The sequence below is a fragment of the Hemiscyllium ocellatum genome, chromosome 19 (assembly GCF_020745735.1).
Source record: "Hemiscyllium ocellatum isolate sHemOce1 chromosome 19, sHemOce1.pat.X.cur, whole genome shotgun sequence".
Classification (NCBI taxonomy): Eukaryota; Metazoa; Chordata; class Chondrichthyes; order Orectolobiformes; family Hemiscylliidae; genus Hemiscyllium; species Hemiscyllium ocellatum.
In genome coordinates this window covers 73,071,159-73,097,772 of record NC_083419.1, presented here as the reverse complement: position 1 = coordinate 73,097,772, position 26,614 = coordinate 73,071,159, and positions in this window count along the sequence as shown.

Here is a 26,614-nt window from a genome sequence, read left to right as displayed (position 1 = left end):
CTCAGAGATATCCTTGACACTGGCACCTAGGAGGCAGCACACCATCCTTGGGTCTCTACTGCGGCCACACAGTCTCTTGTCTCTCATCCTCACAACATCTTGTATTGCGATCATTAGAGAGGATCTGACAATCATAGACTGGGAGGTATCACCTGCAGTTGGTTTCAATAGGGAAGGGGAGTATTTTAAAGTGATGCAGTGAGAAGGCAGGGCCAGTGTGCTCCTTGAAGAGTGAATAGTAAAGGCAGCAAGTCCAGCGAATACTGATCAAGTGTTATCGTGAGTTTGATAAAGAAAATACAGAGAAATAAAATCAGGTGAAGTCCTCCACAAGTATAGAGAGTGCAAAGGGGATTGTGGAAAACGAAGGGCAAACAATAGTCATGAAATATATTAAGCAGCTTCATGAGAGTAAGAGGATTCTCAGCGAAAGAGGGAGGCCTGTGAGATACCAAAGGGACAATCTGTGCATGGACCCAGAGGACGTAGGTGAGGTCTTCAATGAATACTTCCCATCTGTATTCACACAGGAGGAAGGCATTGTAGCCGGGATTTCAGTCGGAGTAGTGAGATTCTAGAACATGTTAAGGAGGGGAACGTTTTCACAGTCATGAAGGTGGAGAAATCCCCAGTGCCCAATGAAATGTATCCCAGGCTGCTATAGGATGGAAGGGAGCAAATTGCTGGGGCCCTGGTAGATATATTTAATACTTTGCTGGCCACAGGTGAAGTGCTGAATGACTGGAGGATCGATAATGTGGTCCATTTGTTCAGGAAGGGCAGCAAGGATAGGCCAGGTAATGAGAGTATATTGTCTGAAGTCAATGCGAGGCAAAGTATTGGGAACAACACTGAGGGATAGTTTGAATTAATAGCTGGAAAGGCAGGGATCGATTAGGAATAGTCAGCACAGATTTGGAAGAGGAACATCCTGTCCGATGAAATTAGCTAAGGTTTTTGAAATGGTTTATGAAAATAATGATGAGGGCAGTCCAAATGATGCGCGTTGCATGGAGTTCAGAAAGACCTTTAAAAAGGTCCCACGTGGAAGGCTAGTCCAAAAGGGAAACGCCCATGGGATCCAAGACAACTTGACAAATTGGATACAAAATTGGTGGAGGATTGTTTTTGTGATTGAAAGCCTTTGTCCAGCGGGTATACAACAGGGATCTAAGCAGCGACCAGTGTTAATTATTATGTATATTAATGTATTGGATGTGAAATCAAAAGGTTTGCAGATGATATGAAAGGCGAGGGTGTTGTCCACAGTCAGGTGGATGGTCTCAAGCTACAGTCTGAAGTTTGAGGCTGGGACAGAATTTCAAGAGAGTCAATTCAATTGACAAGGCAGACAAGAGCACAGCACGCAATGAGGGAAAACTGATAAACTAAGCTGCATTTACTTTGATGTAAAAGGCCTGAGAGGTAAGGCAGATAAACCCAGGGCCTAAATGGGAATATGGGGAGGGAAATCACAGAAATTACAGAAACACAGCTGAGGGAGGGACAGGATTCACAGCTCATTGTTCCAGGGACAGATGCTACAGAAAGGATGGAAGGAGAAGTGACAGAGGATGGGGAGTGGAGTTTTTGATCAGTGAAGTCATCACTACAGTATTGAGAGAGGATAGTCCTGGGGAAAGCACAGTGAAGTGATATTAGTGGAACTGAGAAATAAGAATGGATGATCAGTCTAATATGACTGTAATGCAAGCCCCCAATAATCAGCAGGAAATTGAGCAGCAAATATGTCGGGAGATCTCAGATATCTGTAAGAATGATAGGGTTGTAATGGTCGGGGATTTTAACTTGCCAAACCTAGACTGGGACTGCCAGAGTTTTCAGAGCTTGGATGGGAGGGATTTGTTCAGAGTGTTAAAGAAAACTGTCTCAGTCAAAATATCAATGGCATGACTAGAGAAAGGGATAAAACCTGACCTCCCTTTGGGAAACAAGGCAGAGAAAGGGACTGAAGTGTTTGTGGGGGAGCACTTTAGCAAAGTCACCCCAATTTTATTAATGTGTAAATAGCGTTGGAAAATGACAGGCCTGGTGCACAAGTTAAAGTCAAAACTGGCCTTACCCCAATCCAGAAGGTTTGATGCAAGACCGCCCAAAAGTTGATTCGTGGAGGCTATTTGGAAGTAAAGGGACGTCGGCCAAGTGGGATTCTTTTAAAAGAGAGATAAATTAAGATTTCAGGGTCAGCATGTTCCCTGACACAAATGGGAAGCACTGGATGTCTTGGGATATTGAGATTCTGGTCAAGACAAAAAGGGGCACATATCCTTCATAGCCAGCTGAATTAAGGCAATCCCTTGAAGGACATTGTGTGTGTAGTAATACTCTAAAGAGGGAAATCACGAGAGCCCAAAGGGGAACTGACAGAGCTTTGGCAGATAAGGTTCAGGAAAATCCAGAGAGAATCCACAAGTATATTAACAACAGAAGATAAACTCGGGATAGAATTTGACCCCTCAAAGATCAATGAAGCCAACCATGAATGAACCCACAGGAAATGCATTAGATGCGACACAAAGAAATCACGTCAGAACTTACTGTGGAAAAAAAACACTGGGGAAGCAGGAAAATAAACAGCGATGTATTCGAAAGAGTCCACATCGGAGAACAGGAGGTGCTGAATGTTTTTAAATGCATAAAAATGAGACAAATCCCTGGGAACTAATCAAATAAATACCAGGACATTGGGGTAAGTTAGGGAAGAAACTTACAAAGATATTTCTATCACTGACAGCCACGGGTGGTGAGCTGGGAGCCTGGAGAGTGGCTAACGTTGTGCCAGTATTTAGAAAACTCTGTGAAGGAAAGCCAGGGACATAAACACCAATTAGCTTGAAGGCACTGGTGCGAATGTTGTTGGAAGCGATTCCACAGGACTGGAGTTGCATGCATTTGAAAAGGCAACGATTGATTAGGGATAGTCCGCATAGCTTTGTGTGTATAAAGTAGTGTCTCTCTCAAACTTAACTGCGTTTACTTAAGAGGCGACCAAGATGATGGATGAAGGCAGAGCAGTAGATGTTGCCTATCCTGCCTTTCACAAGACCTTAAACAGAGTTTAGAGTGGTGCACTGGTCAGTAAGGTTAGATCACATGGGATCAGGGAAAGCGAACCAAACGGACACAAAATGGGCTTGACAGTAGGAGACAGAGGGTAGTTGGAGAGGGTTATTGTGCAGATTGGGGGGTCTCTGACCAGTGGTGTGCCATAAGGTTTGGTGCTGAGGCCACGCATGTGCATTATTGATATAAACAAGAATATAGGAATTATTGTTAGTACGTTTGTGGATAGTAAAATAAGTGTTACAGTGGTCAGTGAATACAGTTATCAAAGGTGATCTTAACCAACTAAGCTATTGGATCAAGAAATGAAAGATGGAGTTGAATTCAGGTGATGGATTTTGTTAAGGCAAACCAGGGATGGCGAACACAGTTAATGGCAGAGCTCTGGACAGTGTTGTCGAACAGAGAGAGACCAATGGGTGCAATGGGTGTTCCTTGGAAGTGGCATCACAGGTGGACAGGGTGGGGAAAGTGGATTAGGCACACTTACTCTCATGGATCAGAGCATTGAGGACATGAGTTGGTACATCATGATACGGCTGTACAAGACATTGCTGGGTCTCTAGTTGGAGTATTGTGTAGAATTCCAATCCTCCTGCTTCAGGAATCATTTTCCAAAACAGCAAATGGAGCAAAGGTTGACAAAGATGTTACTGATACTGGAGGGTGTGACTTACAAAGAGAGGCTGGATAAGCTGGAAAGCAAAATGGGGGGATGGGATAGCTTTGGCAGATCAGGTAAAGGATAACGCAAAGAGATTCGATAGCATATAAGCACAAAGAAGCTACTAGAGAGATAATGTCGTCACTTAAAGATCAATGAGGCCATCCATGCTTGGAACCACAGGAGGTGGGCACGATCTGAAATTAATGTTTTATGTCAGAACGTACTGTGGACAAAGACTAGGAAACTAAGGGAAAGAAACAGTGATGTCTTGGAAAGTGTCCCTGTTGCAGAAGAGGTGGTGCTGGAGGTCTTAGAACACAAAGGGTGAGAAAGCCTTAGGTCCTGAATAATGTTTTACCACAATGCTGTGGCAAAGTCGCAGAGAGGACCGTTGTAGAGATATTTGTATCATCATTCGTATTTCCCTTGAGTGTAGGTGGAGGAGGGGTGACCTTATACAAGTTTATAAAACCATGAGGGGTATACGTAGAGTGAATATTGAAGGTATCTACGCACGGATCGGGGTGTCCATAAGTAGAGGGCAGAAATGTGAGGTAAGAGAGGAAATACTTAAAAGCGACCAGAGGTGAACTTTTCCCACACAAAGGATGGTGCAGGTATTGAATGAGCTGCCGGAGAAGTGGGAGAGAAAAGTAAAATTACAACATGGGAAAGACTTTTGGGCAGATACATGGAGAAGAGAAGGTTTGAAGGGATATGGACCAAACGCAGGCAAATGCGACTCGTTCAGGAATTGTGGTCAGCATGGACTAGTTGGATCAAAGGGACCATTTCCGTGCTGCGTGAATCTGTCTCCAGTTATTGGAGGAGGAGACTGAGTCAGATTGTAGATACTGAATCAAGTTACAGCGAGAGGGATAATAGTTTGGAATGCAGTACATTTCAAATATGTGGAGCGACTATCGGGAAGGTAGGAGGTTACAGGGACGGGAACTGTTATCGGAGTTGAAATTTATTGACGACATCGGTCGATGAAACGTGGTGTATATACAGTGTTGGAGGGGAATACTGAACAGAAAGATCCCAGTCAGCATTCCCACCCTCTCATGGGAAGTCTGCTTTCCTCTCTGCTGTTCTGATGCTCACTAAGACAGCACAGGCCTGGATTGATAACTGTGACACTCTTGATACTGTCTCAGAACAACAAAACTTACAGTAGAGGCTGTGATTGACGATGGAGTGTGTCTGTTCAGTGCTCTGCCTCCAGCACTGCATCAATGTCATGTCTTGTTAGCCGATGTTTGGAGCCCTCTCGTTGATCCCTGCTTTGTGCACTGTGAGTGATCTTACCTCACTGCAGGGTTTATTGAAGGCTCCAGATCTCCCTGCTCTTTGCCTCCCTGGCTGAACAACCATCTTCAATGAGGTGATGCACGAGGCACTCAGCAACTGGGACGTCTACTGAGTCAGGAACTTCGTGAGTACCTACAGGAGACAGAGAAATAGACAGAATGGGAAGTTAGACTGATGCAGTGAAGGTTATACATGCAGAATGGTCCTGACTATCACAGAGATCTGGAAAATCCCAGTCTCTATCCCTGGCCTGTGCAGCATTGTCTCTCTGGAGTGGAGAGTTCTGCTGGCTCAGAATCTGGAGTAGCTGCAAGAGTGAGAGACACTGACATAGGCAGCAATTACACACTCACAGTAAGGGATATCACCTGGAGAGTTACTGAGTGATATCACCAGAGTGCAGGAAGACATAAGGATCAAACAGTCATGAAGGAAAACAGGTTTAGCTTCATGATGCACTGGTATCAGTGTTCAGGGATGAGCAGCCTGTTAGCAAGCAAAGTGATGGCCGAGTGGTATTATTGCTAGAGCATATATTCAAAACCTCAGCTAACGTTCGGGGAGGCAGGTTTGAACCACATGAACTGAAATGGTGGAATCTGAAATAAATTATTTTTAAAATAGTAATTGACAATCCACAAATTCATTATTGGTGTACAATAAACCCAACACTTTTCCTTTCGAAATGGAAATCTGCCCATCCTCACGTGGTCTGCACGACATACCCACGGCAAAGTGTTTGCCTCTCAGAGACCACCTGAAATGTCTGAGCATGTTACTCAGCTCAAGGACAGCTAGGGCTGGACAAGAAAGGCTTGTCAGTCAGAGACACCCACATCCCATACCTGATTTAAAAAAATAGTCTATTAGTATGGTCCCACTGGAACACAGCTGGAACCAAGGTCCTGGCCAATCATGTTGGTAGGTTTATGTACGGGGCTTTAAACTGACAGAGAGGATGCAGGGACAGGGTTCAGGTGAAAGGAGCTTTCCAAATCCAAATAGAAAAGGTGATGTATCAGAACAGCATGGGAATGTGGCTGAAGACAAGCAGGAAGGAACAGGATGGGACAGAGTTTAAGTAAAACTGTACATCAGTGAATCGATTTGTGACAGGAAATTGTGGGAAAGAATAACTGATTTTTTTTTAAATGGACAAAGTGTCGCCGATAAGGTAGGTTGATGTGTGACTCAGAGATAAAAGTGATTTAGACGCCAGGGAGACATGGTTACAGGGTGAACAAAAGTTGTAACATAAATATTCAATGGTTCACAACCTTGCGGAAACTCAGGAAAAATGGGTAACACTAACAATAATGGGTAACAAAGGCATGACAGGGAAAGAACTTGGTATCAGATCATGAAAGAGAGTCAGTCTGAATTTAATTCTGGCTACTACTTGCCATGGCCACAAGCAGCAAAACAGCTTTAGCCATTGAACAGCATTTCATTGCCCATCACTGCAATTAACAGCAACTCATTGGAATTTCTAATGAAGGCATTGTGATAATTTAGTGGAACTTCAATATTCATATAATCTTGACAATCACACTGACAAGAGTGATATTCGAAGAGGAGATTGTAGAATATTTTTCAGTGTTTCTTTGAATAACACATTGTGCAACTGGCGAGGGATGTAACTGTCTCAGATCGACCGTTGTGTCATGAAACTTAGTGAATGAGTAAAGTCACCTGGAGAGATCCTCTGGGAAATTGTGATAAAGTGCAGTTTGAAGAAATATATATTTTTTAAGTGAACCACAGATAGGATACAACAAGAAACAAAAACAGCCAATTATATGAGTTTGAAAGGAGAACTGAACAAGGTAAACAGGCTAAACAGACTGAAACATGTATCTGTAAATGGACAGTGGAAAACTTTTGAAGGAACCGTGTAAAACACTCAACAAAAGGACATTCCACTGAAACAGACAAAACCTCAGCAAGAAATTCCCACCCATGCCTCACTCAGGACAAAATGTATCATATTAGATTATCAGGCTCAGAAGATCACCACAAAGTACGTAAAATCCTGAAATGAGAAAGAGATTAATCAGTAAGTATTAAAGGGATTGCAAAGTGTCTGCGAGCAGGAGGAGGGCAATGGGAAGGTTAATCATTGTCAGGAGTTAATGACACGATAGGAACAGGGAGAAATGAAGATGCTGGAGATGGTGGATTGTTACCGATTTATGGAGATGTTTGCAGAGGTAGTGAGAGGCATATGTATTTTATTTATTCATTCATGTGATGAGGGTGTCACTGATTGGACCAGCATTCTTTTCCCCACTGCTCATGGTCCAAAGGGAGATCAGAGGCAGCCATATTGCTGTGGACTGGATGCACATGTGGCCAGACCAGTTAGAATGTCAGATGTCCTTCTCTCAAGGAGGTAAGTGAACGATATGAGTTTTACATGACTGGTCTACAATGCTTTTATGGTGGCCTCATCGATGTCTTGTACAGCCACAACGTGACTTCCCAATTCCTACTCTCAATGCTCTGCACAGTCAAGGTAACCATCCCAAAGGCCTGCTTCACCAGCCTGTCTCCCTGAGACAGTACTATGAAAGAACTGTGTACCTGCATCCCTGGGTCTCTGACTGACAATACTACCCAGGGCCCGAACATTAACAGTACAAGTTCCGCCCTGGTTTGTTCACCATTTATCTAATTAAACTCCATCTGCTATTCTTCAGCCCACTGTCCCAGCAGTACTGTTCATCCTGTGGTATCATAGATAACCTTCTTCACTGTCCACTTTACCACCAATTTCAGTGTCACTCAAAAAAATTACTTACCAGGAAACCAATATTCCCATCCAAACCATTTATCCAAATGACAAACAACAGTGGACCTACTACACCGCTGGTCACATGCCTCCAGTCAGAAAAACAACATGTCTCCCAGCACCCTCTGTCTCCTACCATCAAGCCAATTTTGTATCCAGTTGACTAGCTCCTACTGAATGCCATATCATTTTACATTGGTCTGAGTTTATTACCCAGTTTACCATACAGAACGTAGAACACAGAACAATATAGCACAAGACACTTTGGCTATGATGCCATGCCAAATGGTATGATAACATGGGTTAGGCCACTGTTGGATTATGGTGGGTAATTCTGGTCACCTTCCTATGGAAGGATGTTGTAAAACTTGAAAGGTTTCAGAAAAGATTTACAACGAGGTTGTCAGGGTTAGAGGATTTGAGCTACAGGGAGAGACTGAATAGGCTCGGGCTGTTTTCCCTGGAGCATCAGAGGCTGAGGGGTGACCTTATCGAGGTTTATAAAATCATGAGGGGCATGGATAGGATAAATAGGCAAAGTCTTTTCCTTGGGGTGAGGTGGGGGGTCCAGAACCAGAGGGGATAGGTTTAGTGTGAGAGGGGAAAGATATGAAAGAGACCTAAGGGGCAACTTGTTCACTCAGAGGGTGGTACATGAATGGAATGAACTGTCAGAGGAAGTGGTGGAGGCTGGTACAATTGCAACATTTAAAATGCAACTCGATGGGTATATGAAAGGGACGGTTTGGAGGGAGATGGGCCAAGTGCTTGAAAAAGACACTAGAGTAGGTTAGGATATCTGGTCGGCATGGACGGGTTGGACTAAAGGGTCTGTTTCCATGCTATACATCTCTATGACTGTATGACTCCGCGATTTTGTGACTCACTCTTTGTTATCTGATATTCTGCATGTAAACCATCCGGAACCCCTCGATTAGATTCCAGTCTGTCCCTCACTCCTGGTTATCTCATATGCTGTATGTAAACCCTAAACCACTCAATTAGATTCCGGTCTGGAACTCAATCCTGGAGATCTGTTATTGGATCTGTGAAGTAATCCTTTTTAGATATTAGACCGAACACACGATAAACTAAATGGTCAAGTGTTACATTGGGAGCAGGAACACAGAAAGCTGCGGGTTCATTTCTGTTTTGTTACATATCTCCAAGTTTCAGATTTGGGCTGAATTTTTGTCACAATGGGGAAAGTCTCAAAAGCTGTTCACTGTCTTGCATGAATGCATTATCATAACATGAATTCCCTTGCAAGATAGGAAATGGAGACAGCTCCTGGAAGGTGTCTGTATTTCTGTGTGTGTGAGTCTGTGTGTCTGTGCATGTCTGTTTGTTTGTGATTCTGTGTGCGTGTTAAACGTTTCATATATTTTCAAACTGTATTATGTTGCCAGTTTCTCTTGCTTTTCCTTAGTTATAAATACAATGTCATCGTTTTGCTGATATAAAATGGTGGCTGTGGACAAATCTAAAATGTCTGCCTGACTGGTTTGTGTCAGGAATACTTTCAGCAAGGGAGAGGGGGCAATGTGCCAAAAGCCATTTCCATTCATTGATGCTAGCAGAGATAAAAGCTTAAAATGTGTTGCTGGAAAAGCGCAGCAGGGCAGGCAGCATCCAAGGAACATGAATGCCCAAAATGTCGATTCTCCTGTTCGTTGGATGCTGCCTGACCTGCAGCACTTTTCCAGCAACAAATTTTCAGCTCTGATCTCCAGCATCTTCAGTCCTCACTTTCTCCTGCTAGCAGAGATAGGAAATGGAGACAGCTCTTTGAAGGTGATTAAAATGCAAATCCCAGAACCTGTTTGAATGCGGAGAGACAATGTGACATTCCAGTAAGGTCTGCCTTACTTTCCAAGCTCCTAGTTTATGAGAGAAACATAATATACAAAACCTGAAAGAGCTCAGCCACTGAATTGTAGATTTGCAGCGTTGGGTCAGAATCCTGCCTGGGTAGGCCTCATCCCAAATTGAAGGGTTTCTCAAATCCCAGACTGACCTTCTGTTGGTTCAAATTGGGAAACCATTGACTAGATTCAAGGCTGCAAATCGGGCTATCTTTTTATTCTTTACATAACCACACTGAATCCCTCGATTAAATTCCAAGTTATAACTCACTCTGGGGTATCTGTCATTCTGTATATGAACCACCATGAACCCCTCAATTAGTTTCCAGGCTGTAGCTCACTCTGGGGTATCTGTCATTCTGTATATGAACCACCATGAACCCCTCAATTAGTTTCCAGGCTGTAGCTCACTCTGGGGTATCTGTTATTCTGTATATAAACCACCATGAACCCCTCGATTAGATTCCAGGATATAACTCACTCCGGGCTACCTGTTATTTTGTACATAATCCATCCCCAAACCCGTGATAAGATTCCAGGCTGTAACTCTTTCCAGCCTTTCTGTTATTCTGTACATAAACCACCCTGAACCCCTCCATTAGATTCCAGATTGTAACTCACTCCAAGGTATTTGTTATTCTATAACAGAAACCATCCTGAACCCCTCAATTAGATTCCAGGCTGTAACTCACTCCAAGGCTATCTGTTATTCTGTATATAAACCACGCTGAACACCTCGATTCGATTCCAGACCTTAATTCACTCAGGGCTATCTGTGCTTCTGTATATAAACCACCCTGAACCCCTCAATTTGATTCCATGCCATTACTCACTCCAGGCTATCTGTTATTCTGTATATAAAACACCCTGAACCCCATGATTAGATTCCAGGCTGTATCTCAGTCCGGGGTATCTGGTATTCTGTATATGAACCACCCTGAAACCCTCGATTAGATTCCAGGCTGTAACTCACTCCAGGGCTATCTGTTATTCTGATATAAACCACACTGAACCCCTCGATTAGATTCCAGATTGTAACTCACTCTGGGGTATCTGTTATTTTATTGCATAAACCATCCTGAAGTCCTCAATTAGATTACAGGCTGTAACTCACTACAGGGCTATCTGTTATTCTGTATATAAACCACACTGAACCTGTCGATTAGATTCCAGGATATAACTCACTCAGGGGTATCTGTTATTCTGTATATAAACCACCCTGAACCCCTCGATTAGATTCCAGGATACAACTCACTCCGGGCTACCTGTTATTTTGTACATAATCCACCCCCAAACCCGTGATTGGATTCCAGGCTGTAACTCTTTCCAGCCTTTCTGTTATTCTGTATATAAACCACCCTGAACCCCTCGATTAGATTCCAGTCTGTAACTCACGCAAGGCTATCTGTTATTCTGTCCTGTCTCCTTGTCGTTCATTTACACACGCACACACATAAACACACGCGTGGGGAAAAGAATGGTGGGGTTCAGGCTGTCTCTGGGATTTTTACCACAAGGGGGTGTGTTCTGGTCTGGACTGGGGGACACAAGACGGGGGTGGTGAAGATGGAGGGGGAGCTGCTGCACAGTTTGATCTGACAGATGTCACTGACTCCCTCTCTCACTCCAGCTCCAGGGACTGAGAGACGGGTGGAGGGAGAATGGGGGTGTGAAGGGGGCAGGACAGACAGAGAGAGACAGACGTGAAAGAGAGTGCTGACTGCACCGTTGGAAGGTTCATTGGTTCATTCACCCCAGGCCTCAAAATGGATTTGAGGCTTGGGGTTAAAGGAACCGGGGCGTTGGGATTGTGACACAAACTGGTTACACCCCCAGGGTCTGGGAGGAAGGACTCCTGGAGTAAGAAATTAATACCTTAATATGAGAAACTCTCTCCAAAGCCCCATTCTAATGTCAGAGTCATGCGCACCGGCCAGGGGGATATAATGTGAGAAATCTGAGAGACAGAGAGAAATATCTTCGAGATGGAGACAGCGAGAGGGGGGATCACAGAGGAAGAGATTTCAGAGATAGAGGGAGAGAGGGGAGGAACAGAGACATCTCGGAGATGGAGAGAGTAAGGGGGAACAGAGAGAGGGAGGAAAGAGAGATCAGAGATAGAGATTGCGAGGGGGGGGGGGAACAGAGAGAGAACAGAGAGAGAGAGAACAGATGGAGAAAGCACAAGACCGGGAAGCACTGGTTAAAAGCTCAACAGTGATCTTCATATTCTGTGATGGAGATGTTGGTGTTGGAATGGGACACCACCAGGTTATAGTGTAACAGGATTCTCCGAAAGCTCGTGTTGTGTGATGTCTAACGTTATATATCGATATATATAGACACAGAGGAGAGGAGGAGGGGCTTATGTGTTTTTGGTGGGCGGTTTATATGAGGGTCCTGTTGTATTTGGATGGAGAAAGAACGCTGCATTAAAATAGATCCTCTTTTTAATCTGTCATTCAATCCAGGAGAAAGTCGGGGGGGGGATGTCAAGGGGGGAAGTTGAGGTGGGGGAAAGACGAGAGCGAAGTTGAGGTGGGGGAAAGTCGAGGGATGGGAAAGTTGGGGGGGAAGTCTGGGGGAGGTCGAGGGGGAAGTCGAGGGTGGAGGTCGAGGGGGGAAAGTCGAGGGGGCAAGTCGAGGGGGGTAAGTCGAAGGGGGAAAGTCGAGGGGGCGGTCGAGGGGATAAGTCAAGGGGGAGGAAGTAGAAGGTGGAGAGACAAGGGGGGAAAGTCGAGGGGGGAAAGTCGAGGGGGGGAAAGACGGGGGGCAGTCTGGGAGGGAGGTCGCAGCGGGAAAGTCGAAGGGGGAAAGTGGAATGGGGAAGTCAAGGGGGGAAGTCTGGGGGGTGGTCAAGGGGGCAAAGTTGATGGGGGAAGTCTGAGGGAGGGATAGAGGGGGAATGTCGAGTGGGGAAGTCGAAGGGGGATGTCGAGGGGGAAGTCGAGGGGGGCAAGTCATGGGAGGAAAGTCGAAGGAGGAAGTCTGAGGAAGGGGTTCGCGGGAACGTCGAGGGGGGCAAGTCTGGGGGGATGTCGAGGGGGGAGTCAAGGGTGGGATAGTAGACGAGGGAAGCTCACTCTCACCCCCTCTCTCCCTCTACTGCCTCTCTTTCTTTCCACCTCTCCACGACTCTCTCTCTACAACCCTTTTATCGCACACTCTCTCTCCCCCTCTCCCTCCCCCCTCTCCAACCTCACTCTCCCCCTCTGTCCCAAAACTCTCTCTCTCCCTTTCTCTCCCCTTCTCTCTCCGTCCCCCTCTCTCCCCCTCCCCCTCTCTCCCCTCCCCCTCTCTCGCCCTACCTCTCTCTGCCTCTCCCATGCCCCTCTCTCTCTCTCACCTGCCTCTCCCCCTCACTCTCCCCGTCTCCCTTGCCCCTTCTCCCTTGGCTCCTTTCCCTCCCCTCGTTCACCCTCCCTCTCTCGCCCCGCTCTCTCTGCCCCCTCTCTACCCCCTCTCTCTCCCTTCACGCTGTCACCTCACTCTCTCTCCCTCTGTCACTCCTGCCCTCTCTCACCCCCATCCCTCTCTCCCTCCCTCCGTCTCTCACCCTATCACACACTATGCTTTCTCTCCCCAAACCCTCTCTCCCCCTTTCTCACCGTCTTTCTCTAACCCTTTATCTCCCCCCACTCTCCAACCCCCTCTGGCCTCTCTCTCCTCCCATTCCCTACCCCTCTCTCCCCTCTCTCCACCCTCTCTCTCTCGCCCTCCTATCTAGTAGCCCCTCTCTCGCCCCCTCTCTCTCGCCCCTTCTGTCCACATCTCCCACTCTCTCGTGCCCCACTCTCTCTCCCCTCTCCCTCCCCCATCGCTCACCCCCACTCTCTAACCCCACCCTCTCACTCTCCCCATCTCTCTCTCTTCACTAGGTCTCTCCCCTTACTCTGTCACCTCACTCTCCCTCCCTCTCTCTCGCCCTCCCTCTCGCACTCGCTCCCACTCACTCTTCCCCACTTCTCCCCTACTCACTCCCCTCTTTCTCCTCACTCTCCCCCTCACTATCTCTCCCCTCCCCGTCTCTCTCTCTCCCCGCTTCTCTCCCCGTCTCTCTCCCCTCTCTCTCCTCTCACCATACACTCTCTCCCCCTCTCTCCTCTCCATACACTCTCGCCACTCTCTCCTGCACTCGCTCTCTTCTGTCTCTCCCCCTCCCCCTCTCCCCGTTCTCTCTCCCCCTCTCTCACCCACCTTTCTGTCTCCCTCTCTCTCCCCTTCCCTCTCCCCTCTCTCTCCCTACCCCTCTCTCTCCCCCTCTCTCCGTCTCTCTCCATGTCTCTTCCCCTCTCTCTACCCCCTCTCTCCCCCCCTCTCTCTCCCCCTCTCTCCCACACTCTCTCTCCTCCTCTCTCTCCACCCCACTCTCTCCCTCACTCTCTCCCCCACTCTCTCAACTCCACTCACTCTCCCCCTCACTCTCCACTTCATTCTTCACTCTCTCTCTTCCCTCTCTTTATTCCTCCACTCTCTGCCCTCTTTCTACCCCGTCTCTCTACTGCCTCCCTCTCTTCCCGCTCTCTCTCCATGATTCTCTCTCTATCTCCCCCTCGCTCCCCCTCCCCTTCCTCTCTCCCCCTCCCTTGCAACCCCCTCTCACTTGCCCCTTCTCCCTTGCCTCCTCTCCCTCGCCTTTTTCGCCCTCCTTCTTTTGACCCTCTCTCTCTGCCCCGCTCTCTGCCCTCTCTCTCTCCTTTCACTCTTTCACCTCACTCTCCCTCCCTCTTTCCCTCCCTCCCTCTCTCACATACCACCCACTATCCTCTCTCTCCCCCACTCACTCCCCTCTCTCTCCCCCTCTCTCACCCCCATGCTCCCATTCTTCCCTCCATACCTCTCTCTCTTTCGCACCCTCTCTCTCCCCTCTCTCTCCTTCTCTTTCTCCCCTCTCTCTCTCCCCCTCTCTCTCTCTCCCCCCTCTCAGCTATCTTTCTCCCCCTCGCCATCTCTCTTCCCCCTCTCTATCTCTCTACTGTCTCTCTCTCTCTCTTCCCCTTCTCTCCACCCCTCCTCTCACCCCTTTCTCTCCCCGCTGTCTCTCTCCCCACCTCTCTCCCCTCTTCTCTCTCCCTCTCTCTACTGTCTCTCTCACACCTTCTCTCTACTCCTCTCTCTCTAACCCCTCTCTCCACCCCTCATTCTCTCTCTTCCCTCTCTCTTCACTAACACTGTCCCCCACTCTGTCACCTAACGCTCTCCCCCACTCTCACTCTCTCCCTTCCTAAACTTCTCCCTCCCCCACGCTCTCTGCTCACTCTCCCCCCACTCTCTATCCTCCTGTCTCTCCCCACTCTCTCTCCTTCCACTCTCTCCCCCTCCCTCTGTCCCCCTCTCCCCTCTCTCTCTCTCCCACATTCCCCTCTCTCTCCCCCCACTATCCCCTCCCTCTTTCTTCTCTCTCCCTCCTCTTCTCTCCCCTCCCTCTCCACACTCTCTCTACACCTTCTCTCACCCCTCTCTCTAACCCTATCTCTACCCCGCTCACCACCTCTCTCCATCCCTCAATCTCTCTCCCACTCTCTTCAGTAACTCTCTCCCCTACTCTGTAACCTAATTCTCTCCGCTCTCTCTCCATCTCTCACTCCCTCTCACTCTCTCCTCTCTCTCTCCCACTATCTTTCCTCACTCTCTCCCCACTCTCTTCCCATGCTCTCACCCCCATTCTCTCCCATCTCTGTCTCCCCTCTCTCTGCTCCCTCCTCCTCTCTCTCCACCCTCTCTCTCCCCCTCCATCTCTCACCTTCTCACTCTACCCCCTCTCTCCCCATTCTCTCTCCAATCTCACCCCCCTTCCTCTCGCCCTTTCTCTGCTTCCACTCCCCCACCCCCACTCTCCACCTCCCTCACCCCACTCTTCACCTCCCTCACCCCCCTCTCACCACCTCTCCCTCACCCCCCTCTCACCACCTCTCTCTCACGCCCCCTCTCACCGACTCTCTCACACCTGCTCTCACACACTCTCTCTCACACGCTCTCCCTCCCCCTCACTCTCTCCCTCTCTCACCCCTCTCTCTCGCATCCCCTCCCTCACACCCCCTTTAAATCACAACCTCTCTCAGACACTCTCTGTCTCCCCCCTCTCTCTCCCGCCTCTCTCTCCCCTCACGCCAATCTCTCTCGGTCCCACGCTCTCCTCCTTTTTCTCCTCCTCTCTCCCCGTCTCTCACCCCCCTCTCTCTCCCCTCTCCCTCCCCACTTCACCCCCTCTCTCTCGCCTCTCTCCCTCCCCCTCTCTCCTCCCTCACGCCAACCTCTCTCTCTCCCCCTCTGTCCCCAAACTCTCTCTCCCCCTCTCTCTCCCACTCTCTCTCTCTCTCACCCACTCTCGCTCACCCCTCTCTTGCCTCTCTCTCCCTCACCCACTCTCTCTCTTCACTAAGTCTCCCCCACTCTGTCACCTAAATCTCTCCCCTCTCTCTCTCCCTCTCTCACTCCCTCCCTCTCTCCTCCTCTCACTCTCTCCTCTCTCTCCCCACTGTCTCTTCCACTTTCTCCCCCAATCTTACCCCACTCTCACCCCCATCTTTCAACCCCTCTCTCTCCCCCCTCTCTCTCGGCCTCTCTCTCCCCCTTCTCTCTGTGCCCTCTCTCTACCCTCTCTCTCCACCCTTTCTCTATCCCCTCACCCTCTCATCCTCCCCCTCTCTCCCCCACTTTCTCCCCACTCTCTCCTTCAATCTCACTCCTCCCTCTCTCTCCCCTTTCTCTCCCCATCTCTCTCTCCGTCTCTATTCCTCTCTCTCCCTCTCTGTATCGCGGCTCTCTCGCCCCTTCTCTCTCGCCTTTCCCTCTCACCCTCCCTCTCTCCCCCTCTCTCGATCCTCTTTCTATCGCCCCCTCTCTCTCTCCCCCTCTTGCCCCCTCTCTTTCGACCCCTCTCTCTCGCCCCCTCTCTCGACCACTCTGTCCCCCATCTCCTCCTCTCTCTCACCCTTCTCCCTCCGCCCTCCCTCCCTCATTCTCTCACTCTCCCCCTCTCACTCTCCCCACTCTCTCCCCAATCTCACTCCAACTCTTTCTCGCCCCCTTTCGATCCCCTTTTCTCTCCCCTTTTCTCTCAGCCCTTTGTCTGCCCCCTCTCTCTCCAAGCCCCACTCTTCCCCCATCACCCCGTCTCTCTCACCCCCCACTCTCTCATCCCCTCTCTCACAACCTCACTCTCGCACCCTCTCTCTCCACCCCACTCTCCCCTCTCTCTCTCCCACCTCTCTATCACCCCCTCCCTCTTCCCCTCTCTCTCACACCCTCGCTCACACACCCTCTCTCACACCCTCTCCCACACACCCTCTGTCTCTCCCCCTTCCCCTCTCTAACCCTCACGCCAATCTCACTCTCTCTCTCCCTCTCGCTCCCCAAATTCTCACCTCCTTTTTCTCCCCTCTCTCTCCCCGTCTCTCTCGCCCCTCTCCCTCCTCCCTCTCTCTCTCTCCCCCTCTCTCTGCCCCCTCTCTCGTCCCATCTCTCTCCCCCGATCTCTCAATCCACTCCGTCTCGCCCCCTCTCTTTCGCCCCCTTTCTCTCGCCTCCTCTGTTACCCCATCTCCCTCTCTCTCTCGTCCAATCTCTCTCTCTCGCCTCCCTCCCACTCTCTCACCCCTCTCTCTAACCCTCTCTCTCCTCATCTCGTTCTCTTCACTAGTTCACTCCCCTTACTCTGTCACCTCACTCTCCCTTCCTCTCTCACATCCTCCCTCTCTCACTCCCTCCCACTCTCCCTCCCTCTCAATCTCCCCTCTCTCTCCCCCACTCACTCCCCTCTCTCTCCCTCCCTCGCCCAGTCTCTCGTCCCCACTTTCTCCCCCTCTCTCCCTCCCCTTCTCTCTCCAAAAATTCTCTCCACCTATCTCTCTCCACCCACCTGTCTCTCTCCCCATCTGTCTCCACCTCTCTCTCCCCCCTCTCTCCCCCTCTCGCACCTCCTCTCTCACCCCCTCTTTCTCCCCCTCTCTCTCCAGCTCTATCTCCCTCTCTACACTCTCTCTCCCCCTCTGTCTCCCTCTCTTTCCATTTCTCTCCCTCTCTTTCTCCCTCCTTTTTCTCCCTCAGTCTTCCCACGCTGCCCCACCCCTCTCTCCCCTACCCTCTCCCCATCCCCTCTCTCACACCCTCTCCCACACAATCTCTTACACCCTCTCTCAGACTCTCTCTCACACCCTCTGACTCCCCCTCTCTCCCCCCTCTACCCCCTCCCCAACCTCTCTCTCCCCCTCTCTCCCCAAACTCTCTCTCCCCAACCTCTCTCTCCCCTCTCTCTCCCCAAACTCTCTCTCCCCACTCTCTCTCTCCCAACTCTCACTGCCCTCTCTCCCTCTATCTCCATTCTGTCTCCCACCTCTTTCTCTTCCCCACTCTCTCACCTCTCTATCTCTCTAACCCCGTTTCTCTACCCTCGCTCTCACCTCTCTTCCGACCACAGTCTCTTCCCTCCCAAACTCCCCTCTCTCCATCTCCCCGCTCTCCATCTATCCTCCCTCCATCTCTCCTCTCTCTCCTCTCTCACTTTCCACTCTATCTCTCACCCCATCTATCTCTTCTCTCTCCCTCCACTCTCTCTCTCTCCCTCCCCTCACTCCATCCTCTCTCTCTTCCCCATTCTCCTCCCCACTCTCCCCACCGACTCTCCATCCCCACTCTATCCCCCACTCTCCCTCACCAATATCTTCCCCACTCTCTCCCCCTCACTCTCTTATCCCTCTCCCCCTCACTCTCTCCCCTCTCTCTGTCCCTCTCTCTCTCTCCCTCTCTCCCTCACCCATCTCTCTCTCTTCCCCTCTCTCATCCCTCTCCCTCTCTTTCTCCCTCCTCTCCACATCTCTCCCCATCCTTCTCCCCCTCTCTCCCACCCCTCTCTCCCACAATACTCTCCCACAACACTCTCCCCGACTCTCTCCGCCTCTCTCTCCCCCTCCCCTCTCTCTTTTCCCCCTCCCTTGCTCGCTTTTCGCCCCCCTTCTCCCCCATCTCTCACCACCCAGTCTCGTTCTCCTCTTTCTCCCCTCTCTTCACACCTCTCTTTCCGCTTCTCTCTCTCCACCTCTCTCTCTACCCTCTCTCTACTCCCCTCTCTCTTCCCCCTCTCTTTTCCTCCCTCTCTCCCCCTCTCTTCCTCTCTCCGACACCTTTCTCTTCCCTCCCTCTCTCTCTCCCTTCTCCAACTCCCCTCTCCATTACCCCCTCTCCATCTCCCTGATCTCGATCTCCCCCTCCTCCCCCTTTCCCCCTACTCTCTCCCCCACTCTCTCTCTCCCCTCTTCAACTCCTATTTCCAACTCCCCTGTCCATCTCCTGTCTCTCCATCTCCTCCCTGTCTCCCGCTCTCTCCCGCTCTCTCACCCCTTTCCTCAACCCGTCGCTCTCCCCCTCCTCGTCCCCGTCCCTCTACCCCTCCCTCTGCCCCCTCTCCCTGCCCCCTCTCTCCCCGCCTCACTCTGTCCAGCTCACTCTCTCCCCTCTCTCTCTACTGCCTCTGTCTTCCCCATCTCTCTCCATGACTCTCCCTCTACAACCCCTCTATCTCCCACTCTCCTCGTCTCTCTCCCCATCCGCCTGCCTCTCCCTCTCTCTCCCACTCTCTCTACCCCCTCTCTCATCACCCTATCTCATTCCCCTCTCTCTCTACCCCCTTCTCTCAACACTGCTCTCTCTATCCCCACTCTCCTCATCCCCCTCCCCCCTCTTCCTCCCTCTCTCTAACACCTCTCACTCTTTCTACTTTCTCTCTACACTCTCACTCACTCTCATTCTTCCTCCTTTCTCTCCACGCCTCTCTCTACCTCCGCTCTAACTCCCCCTCCTCTCTCTCTTCACTGACTATCTCCCCCAGTTCTTTCTCCGAACTCTCTCCCCCCTCTCTCTCTCTCTCTCCCTCTCTCACCCGGTCCCTCTTTCAATCCCTCGCTCGCCCTCTCACTCTCCCCCTCTGTCTCTCCCCCTTTCTCCCCCACTCTCTCCAGGTCTCTCTCTCACCCCCTCACTCTCCCTCTCCCGTCTCTACCTCCCGTCTCCCGCTCTCTCTCTCTCCCCATCTCTCCACCGCGCTCAATCCCCCTCGGTCTACCCCCTCTCGCCCGTCCTCTTCCTCCCCCTCTCTCTGTCCCCCTCTCTCTCTGTCCACCTCTCTCTGTCCCCGACTCTCCGTCCCCCTCTCTCCATCCCCCTCTCTCTGATCCACTCTCTGTGCCCCTCTCTGTCCACCTCTATATGTCCCCCCTCTCTGTCCGCCTCTCTCTGACCCTCACTCTCATTCACCCCTCTCTGACCCCTCTCTCTGTCCCCCTCTCTTTGTACCCTCTCTCTCTATCCCACTCTCTCCGTCCCCCTCTCTGTTACCCTCTCTCTCTGTACCCCCTCTCTTTGTCCCCCTCTCTCTTTCCACTCTCTCTCTCTGTGCTCCCCTCTCCATCCCCTCTCTCACTCTCTCTGACACCAATTCTCCCACTCTCTGCCCCCTCTCTCTGTACCCCTCTCTCTATACACCCTCTCTCTCTGACCCCCTCTCTGAATCCCCTCTCTCTGTCACCCACTCTATGCCCCCCGCCACCCTTTCTGTTTAATCCTCTCTCTGTCCTCCACTCTGTCCCCACACTCCATATCCCCACTCTCTGTCCCCTAACTCTCTGCCCCCACTTTCTCACGCCTTCTATCTCCCCCTCTCTCTGTCCCCGCTCTTTATACCCCCTCTCTGCCCCTCCCTTTGTCACCCCCTCTCTCTGTCCTCCCTCTCTCTGTCCCGCCCCTGTCTCCCCCCTGTCTGTACCCCTCTCTCTGAACCCTCTCTCTGTCCTCCCTTTCTCTGCCCCCTCTCTCTGTCCCCCTCTCTCTGTCCCCCCACTCTTTCTGTCCCCATCTCTGTCCTCCCTCTGTCTCTCCACCTCCCTCTGTCCCCCCTCTCCCGTCCCCTCTGTGTCCCCCTCTCTCTCTGTCCTCAGTCTCTCTTTGTCCCCCCTCTCTGCCCCCCTCTCTCTGTTCTCTCTCTCTCGGTACACCCTCTCTCTGTCCCAGCCCCTCTCCGACCCCTCTCTCTCTGTACCCCACAGTGTGTCCCTCTCTGAACCCCCTCTCTCTTTGTTACCCAGTTTCTGTCTCCCCTCTGCTCCGCCCCCTCTCTCTGTCCCTCCCACTCATGTCCCCTCTCTCTCTGTACCCTCTCTCTCTGTTCCCTATCTTTCTCTGTCCCCCTCTCTATCTCTGTCCCCCTCTCTATGTCCCTCACTCTCTGTCGCCCCCTCCCTTTGTCCCCCTCTCTCTCTGTCTCCCCTCTCTATCCCCTTTTCTGTCCACCCTCTCTGTCCTCTCTCTCTCTCTCTATCTCTCTCCACCTCCCTCTGTCCACCGTCTTTCTGTGCCCCCTCTCCCGTCCCCTCTGTGTCCCCCTCTCTCTCTGTCCCCACTCTCTCTCTCTGTCCCCCCTCTCTGTCCCCCATCTCTCTGTTCCCTCTCTCTCTGTCCCCATCTCCCTGAACTCCTGTCTCTGTCCCCCTCTCTCTGTTCTCCCTCTCCCTGTCCCCCTCTCTCTGACCCCCAATCTCTGTCCCCCTCCCTCTGTCTCCGTCTCTCTGTTCCACTTTCTCTGTATCCCTCTCTCTGCCCCATCTCTCTGTCCCGCCCCTCTCTCTGTACCCCTCTCCCTCTGCCCCTCTCTCTGTTCCCCTTTCTCTGTACCCTGTCTCTGCCTCCTCTGTCTGTCCCCTCCTCTCTGTCAGCGCCCTCTGTTCCCCCTTCTCTCTGTCTCCCCTGTCTCTTTTCCCCCTCACTCCCTCTCCCTTTGTCCACCCTCTCCGAATCCCCTCTGACACCCCCTCTCTGTCCCCCTCTCTCTACCCCCTCTGTCTCTGTCCTCCCCCTCTCTCTCTCCCACCTCTCTCTGTCTCCCCTCTCTCTGTCCGCCTCTCTCTGTACTCCCTCTCTCTTTCCCTCCTCTCTCTCCACGTCCCTCTGACAACCCTCTCTCTGTCCCCTCTCTCCCGTCCCCTCTGTGTCCCCCTCTCTCTCTGTCCCCAGTCTCTCTCTGTCGCCCCTCTCTGTCCCCCCTCTCTCTGTTCTCTCTCTCTCGGTACCCCCCTCTCTCTGTCCCACCCCTCTCCGTCCCCCTTTCTCTCTTTACCCCCAATGTGTCCCTCTCTGAACCCCCCTCTCTTTGTTACCCTGTCTCTGTCTCCACTCTGCTCCTCACCTCTCTCTGTTTCCCCTTTCTCTGCCCCCTCCCTCTCTCCCCCCACTCTCTGTCCCCCTCTCTGTCTGTCCCCTCTCTCTGTCCCTCCCACTCTTGCCCCCTCTCTCTCTGTACCCTCTCTATCTGTCCTCCCTCTCTCTGTCCTCCCACTCTCTGTCCCCCTCTCTATGTCCCTCACTGTCTGTCGCCCCCTCTCTTTGTCCCCTCTCTCTATCCCCCCTCTCTATCCCCTTCTCTGTCCACCCTCTCTGTCCTCTCTCTCTCTATCTCTCTCCACCTCCCTCTGTCCACCATCTTTCTGTCCCCCCTCTCCCGTCCCCTCTGTGTCGCCATCTCTCTCTGTCCCCAATCTCTCTCTGTCCCCCTCTCTGTACCCCCTCTCTCTGTTCCCTCTCTCTCTGTATCCCCCTTTCTCTGCCCCACCCCCTCTTCGTCCCCCTCTCTCTCGGTTCCCCCCCCCGTGTGTCCCTCTCTGAAACCCCTCTCTCTGTCCCCCTCTCTCTGTCCCCCTCTCTGCCTGTCCCCCTCTCTCTGTCCCTCCCATTCTTGTCCCCGCTCACTCTCTGTACCCTCTCCCTCTGTCACCCCAGTGTGTCCCTCTCTGAACCCCTTCTCTCTGTCCCCCTCTCTCTCTGTCCCCTCTCTCTGTCCCTCCCACTCTTGTCCCCTCTCTCTCTATACTCTCTCTCTCTGTTCCCTCTCTCTGTCTTCCCTCTCTCTGTCCTCCCACTCTCTGTCCCCCTCTCTCTTTCCCCCTCTCTCTGTCCCGCATCTCTCTGTACCCCCTCTCCCTCTACTCCCTTCTATCTCTGTCTTCCCTCTCTGTCCCCCTCTCTCTCCATCTCTCTCTCACCCCCTCTCTCTGTCCCCCTCTCTCTCTGTCCCACTCTCTCTGCCACCCTCTCTTGTCCCCCTCTCTCTGTCTCCGTCTCTCTGTTCCCCTTTCTCTGTACCTCTCTCTCTGCCCCTCTCTCTGTCCCGCCCCTCTCTTTGTTCCCCTCTTCTCTGTCCACCCCCTCTCTGCCTCCCTCTCACTGTCCCCCTCTCTCCACCCCCATCGCCTCTCTCTCTGTCCCGCATCTCTCTGTACCCCCTCTCCCTCTATCCCCCTCTTTCTCTTTCTCCCCGTCTCTCTGTCCCGATCCTCTCTGTCCCCACTCTCTCTGACCCTCTCCCTGTCCCGATCCTCTATGTCACGCCCCTCTCTCTGTCCCCCGCTCTCTGTCCCCATCTCCCTGAACTCCTGTCTCTGTCCCCCTCTCTCTGTACTCCCTCTCGTTGACCCCCTCTCTCTGACCCCCACTCTCTGTCCTCCTCCCTCTGTCTCCGTCTCTCTGTTCCCCTTTCTCTGTATCCCTCCCTCTGCCCATCTCTCTGTTCCGCTTTCTCTGTACCCTGTCTCTGCCTGCTCTGTCTGTCCCCTCCTCTCTGTCAGCGCCCTCTGTTCCCCCTTCTCTCTGTCTCCCCTGTCTCTTTTCCCCTCACTCCCTCTCTCTCTGCCCCCTCTCTGACTCCCCTCTGACACCACTCTCTCTGTCCCCCCTCTCTCTACCCCCTCTGTCTCTGTCACCCCCTCTCTCTCTCCCACCTCTCTCTGTCCCACCCTCTCTGCCCCCTCTCTCTGTCTCCCCTCTACCTCCTCTCTCTGTCTCCCCTCTCTCTGTCCCTCCTCTCTCTCCACCCCCCTCTGACCACCCTCTCTCTGTCCCCGTCTCCCGTCCCCCTCTCCCCTCCCCTCTGTGTCCCCCTCTCTGTCTGTCCCCAGTCTCTCTCTGCCCCCCTCTCTGTCCCCCCCCCTCTCTGTTCCCTCTCTGTCGGTACCCCCTCTCTCTGTCCCACCCCCTCTCCGTCCCCTCTCTCTGTACCCCATAGTGTGTCCCTCTCTGAACCCCCTCTCTCTTTGTTACCCAGTCTCTGTCTCCCCTCTGCTCTGCACCTCTCTCTCTGTCCCCCTTTCTCTGCCCCCTCTCTCTGTCCCCCCTCTCTCTGTCCCCCTCTCTGTCTGTCCCCCTCTCTCTGTCCCTCCCACTCTTGTCCCCTCTCTCTCTCTGTACCCTCTCACTCTGTTCTCTCTCTCTGTCCTCCCTCGCTCTGTCCTCCCACTATCTGTCGCCCCCTCTCTTTGTCCCCCTCTCACTCTGTTCCCCCTCTCTATCCCCTTCTCTGTCCGCCCTCTCTGTCCTCTCTCTCTCGCTCTCTCTCTCTCCACCTCCCTCTGTCCACCCTCTTTCTGTCCACCCTCTCCCGTCCCCTCTGTGTCCCCTTCTCTCTCTGTCCCCAGTCTCTCTCTGTACCCCTCTCTGTCCCCCTTTCTCTGTCCCCTCTCTCTCTGTACCCCTTTCTCTGTCCCACCCCCTCTTCGTCCCCCTCTCTCTCTGTACCCCCTATCTGTCCCTCTCTTGTTCCCCCTCTCTGTCTCCGTCTCTCTGTTCCCCTTTCTCTGTACCTCTCTCTCTGCCCCTCTCTCTGTCCCGCCCCTCTCTTTGTTCCCCTCTTCTCTGTCCACCCCCTCTCTGCCTCCCTCTCACTGTCCCCCTCTCTCTGCCCCATCGCCTCTCTCTCTGTCCCGCATCTCTCTGTACCCCCTCTCCCTCTATCCCCCTTTTTCTCTTTCTCCCCTCACTGTCCCCGTCTCTCTGTCCCGATCCTCTCTGTCCCCACTCTCTCTGACCCTCTCCCTTTTCCGATCCTTTATGTCCCGCCCCTCTCTCTGTCCCCCGCTCTCTGTCCCCATCTCTCTGAACTCCTGTCTCTGTCCCCCTCTCTCTGTACTCCCTCTCGCTGACCCCCTCTCTCTGACTCCCACTCTCTGTCCTCCTCCCTCTGTCTCCGTCTCTCTGTTCCCTTTTCTCTGTAACCCTCTCTCTGCCCCCTCTCTCTGTCCCGCCCCTCTCTCTGTACCCCCTCTCCCTCTGCCCCTCTCTGTTCCCCTTTCCTTGTGCCCTGTCTCTGCCTGCTCTGTCTGTCCCCTCCTCTCTGTCAGCGCCCTCTGTTCCCCCTTCTCTCTGTCTCCCCTGTCTCTTTTCCCCCTCACTCCCTCTCTCTCTCTGCCTCCCTCTCTGACTCCCCTCTGACACCCCTCTCTCTGTCCCCCCTTTCTCTACCCCCTCTGTCTCTGTCCCCCCTCTCTCTCTCTCCCACCTCTCTCGGTACCACTCTCTCTGCCCCCTCTCTCTGTCTCCCCTCTACCTCCTCTCTCTGTCTCCCCTCTCTGTCCCCCTCTCTCTGTATCCCCTCTCTCTTTCCCTCCTCTCTCTCCACCCCCCTCTGACCACCCTCTCTCTGTCCCCCTCTCCCGTCCCCCCTCTCCGGTCCCCTCTGTGTCCCCCTCTCTGTCTGTCCCCAGTCTCTCTCTCTGCCCCCCTCTCTGTCCCCCCTCTCTCTGTTCCCTCTCTGTCGGTACCCCCTCTCTCTGTCCCACCCCCTCTCCGTCCCCCTCTCTCTGTACCCCACAGTGTGTCCCTCTCTGAACCCCCTCTCTCTTTGTTACCCAGTCTCTGCCTCCCCTCTGCTCCGCACCTCTCTCTGCCCCCTTTCTCTGCCCACTCTCTCTGTCCCCCCTCTCTCTGTCCCCCTCTCTGTCTGTCCCCCTCTCTGTCCCTCCCACTCTTGTCCCCTCTCTCTCTGTACCCTCTCACTCTGTTCCCTCTCTCTGTCCTCCCTCTCTCTGTCCTCCCACTCCCTGTCGCCCCCTCTCTTTGTCCCCCTCTCTCTCTGTCCCCCCTCTCTGTCCCCTCTTTCTCTGTTCCCTCTCTCTCTCTGTACCCCCCTTTCTCTGTCCCAACCCCTCTTCGTCCCGCTCTCTCTCTGTCCCCCCTGTGTGTCCCTCTCTGAACCCCCTCTCTCTGTCCCCCTCTGTGTCTGTCCCCCTCTCTCTTGTCCCCTCTCTCTCTGTACCCTCTCGCTCTTTCACCACGGTTTCTTCCTCTCTGAGTCCCCTCTCTCTGTCCCCCTTTCTCTCTCTGTCCCCCTCTCTCTGTCCCTCCAACTCTTGTCCCCTCTCTCTCTCTGTACCCTCTCTCTCTGTTCCCTCTCTTTGTGTCTCCTCCCTCTCTCTGTCCTCCCACTCTCTGTCCCCCCTCTCTCGTTCCCACCCCTCTCTCTGTCCTCCCCCCGTCCCACTCTCTCTTCCTACGCCCTCTGTATCCCTCTCTCTGTTCCCCCCTCTCTGTACCCCCTCTCTCTCTCTCTGACCCCTCTCTCCCTGTCCCTTTCTCTAAGTCCCCTACTCTGCTCCTTCCTCTCTCTGTCACCCTCTCGCTGTCACCCCTCTCTCTGTCACCCCTCTCTCTGTGTCCCCCCTCTCTCTGTCCCCGTCTCTCTGTCACCCTCTCTCTGCCCCCTCTCTCTGTCACCTTCTCTCTGTCCCCGACTCTGTCCCCCCCACTCTCTTTCCCCCGACTCACTGATCCCTTCTATCTCCCCCTCTCTCTCTGAGCCCCTATCTCTGTCTTCCTCTCTTCGTTACCCCTCTCTATCACCCATCTCTCTGACCCCCCATCTCTCTCACCCTCTCTGTCCGCCTCTCTATCTTCCCCCCCGTCCCCACTCTCTGTTCCCCCTCTCTATATCCCCCCTCCCTGTCTCCCATCTCTCTGTCCCGCCCCTCTGCCCCCCTCTCCCCCGTCTCCTCTCTCTGTTACCCCGTCTCCCCTCTCTCTGTCCCCATCTCTCTCTCTGTCCCACACGCTGTCTCCCCTCTCTCTCTGCACCCCTCT